The 2,775-nt window shown below is 42.3% G+C and overlaps 1 protein-coding gene across 1 annotated transcript in view; it reads right to left on the minus strand.

Annotated features, from left to right (window-relative positions):
• Positions 1-2,775, minus strand: part of LOC106870634 (uncharacterized) — a 22,886-nt gene that overhangs the window by 8,486 nt on the left and 11,625 nt on the right. The window lies entirely within an intron of this gene.

The raw sequence follows: 2,775 nt of genomic DNA on the forward strand, positions 1-2,775 counted from the left end.
ATATATATATATATATATATATATACTAGGTTTGATCAATAAGTTTTCGGACTGTTGCCATAGTAATGAAGCTAAGGCACACAGAGTGAAGTCGCACGGCACAGATTGACCTTGAATTCTGCTGTGTTTGTGCACTAAATTTTAACATTCCAGCTGATTTCTGCTGTTTACAGCAGTGCTTGGAAGGAAGGTGTGTAGTGTGTGATTGTCACATTGACCATGATAGAGAAAGTTGTCATGACGATAGCTGTTCAAAGCCCTACGCAAAGTTGCAGAAAATGTATGGAGAGGAGTGTATGAACCGCACACAAGTGTATGGGTGGTTCAGATGTTTCCAAGAGGTCGAAAAAATGTCCTGCAACCAGCAGAACTAAGAAAAACGCCGCAGGTGTGCATGCAGCTGTGAGGGGAAATCCATGAGTTATCAGAGGATGTGCAGATTAGCTACGGTTCAGTTCAGTCCATTATCACTGAAGATTTGGGTATGAGACACATGTCTGCCAAGTTTGTGCCAAACCTGCTTTCAGCTGACCAAAAAGACACTTGGGTTTCAGTTTCACAAGATCTCCTTGATTGTGTCGAGAACGATGAAAACTTTTCAAAAGCTTTGCGTAGGCCTCTGAGCAGGCATTGCCAAGCTTTTGGTAAAATCTGATGCAGATTTTCTGCTCATTTCTCTCTGTCATGGTCAATGTGACGATCACACACTACACACCTTCCTTCCAAGCACTGCTGTAAGCAGCAGAAGTGAGTTAGAATGTTAAAACTTAGTGTGCCTGCAGAGCAGAGTTTAAAGTCAAACTGTGCCAAGCAGCTTTACTCTGCGTGCTTTAGCTTCATTACTATGGCAACAGTCCGGATACTTATCGATCAGATCAAGTATACACACACATATATACATTGACCGCTAGTCCCTAAAGCTTTTTTTATTCTCTCTCTGTTTATTTTTTCTCTTATTCTTTTCTGTTGAAGAGCGTAGGCTTGAAATGTAAAAGACTTTCTCACCTCCCGAGCGTTTATACACCTGTCTTTGTCTTTTGTTTTTCTGTAAATTCCAACTATATATGTATATATATCACACATATATATCATCATCATCATCTTCATCATTTAACGTTCGTTGTCCATGCTGGCATGGGTTGGACGGTTTGACCAGGGCTGGTAAGCTGGAAGGCTGCACCAGACTCCAACCTGATTTGGCATGGTTTTCTGTGTCTTGATGCCCTTCCTAACACTAACCACTCTGAGAGTATAATGGGTGCTTTTATGTGCTGCTGGCACAGGTGCCATTTGCATGACACCAGTATCTGCCATGACTGCGATTTTGCTCAGCTTGATGGGTCTTCTTCTTGAACACAACATAATGCCAAAGGTCTGAGTCATTACCTCCGTAAGTCCCAACACTTGAAGGAACTCAGCCATTTGCCTCCATGAGGCCCAACACTCAAAGGAACTCAGCCACCTTGCCTCCATGAGGCCCAATGCTCAAAAGGAACTCAGCTACTTGCATCCATGAAACCTAACGCTCAAAAAGAATTCAGCTACTTTGCTCCCATGAGGCTCAACATTCAAGGTTGATTTTCTTATGTGCCACCAGCATGGGTGCTCTTGGTTTGATGAGTCCTCTTAAGCAGAGCACTTTGCCAAAGTTCTCGATCGCTACTCATTGCCTGTGAGGTTCAAAGTTCAAAGATCATGCTTCATCACCTGGTCCCAAGTCTTCCTGGGTCTACCTCTACCACAGATTCCCTCCACAGATCAGCACTTCTTTACACAGCTGTCCTTGTCTGTATGTATCACATGGCCATACCAGTGCAGTCACCTCTCTTGCACATCACATCTGGTTCCTCTTATGCCTAACTTTACTCTCAAGATGCTTACACTCAGTCAAACATGCACACTGATATTGCACATCCAGCGAAGCATACTGGCTTCATTTCTCTCAAGCCTACGCATGTTCTCAGCCCATGTTTCACTGCCATGTAGCATAGCTGTTCACACACAGGCATCAAACAATCTGCCTGTCACTCTGAGAGAGGCCCTTTGTTGCTAGCAGGGGTAGGAGCTCTCTGAACTTTGCCCAACCTAATCTTATTCTTACAGCTATGCTCTCAGAACATCCACCTCCACTACTAACCTGGTCACCTGGATACCAGAAGCTATCTACTACCTCTAGTCTAGCATGCCCCCTCTGGCAATTGATGGAGTCAATTTTCCACACATGTTCAGCATTTATTATGCCTGTGCACCTTCCATATACAAAGAATAGTTTCTCTGTTAACCTTCCTTTGATGTTGCTGCACCTTTTGTGTGTCCAAAGCTTACATTGGGTACATCTTATGGAGTTTCTACCTATACCTTTTCTACAGATTGAGCAGGGCCATCTACCTGAGATATATATATATAGCTCTCCAGCTTACCAGTTCCAGTCAAACCTCCAATCCATGCCAGCATGAAAAATAGATACTAAATGATGAAGATGATGATGATGATGATATATATATATATTGCCATATATTTTGGAATGGTCATTTTCTATGTTTTCAAATAAATATATGCATTACATAGTTATTTTTTACTCGTTTATTATTGTTCTTAATTTCTCTTATGTCCAATGTCTGGAAATCTTTTGTTACACATCTGTGATCCCTTCAGCGACCCTTTCCATCCACATGTATCCACATTTCGGCCCCCACCCTCCAGAAATTGCTGGCCTTGTGCCAAAATTTGAAACCAATATTAACTAACAAACAGTAAATGCTGGCTGAAGAAAAT

Source organism: Octopus bimaculoides, chromosome 1, assembly GCF_001194135.2.
Source record: "Octopus bimaculoides isolate UCB-OBI-ISO-001 chromosome 1, ASM119413v2, whole genome shotgun sequence".
Classification (NCBI taxonomy): domain Eukaryota; kingdom Metazoa; phylum Mollusca; class Cephalopoda; order Octopoda; family Octopodidae; genus Octopus; species Octopus bimaculoides.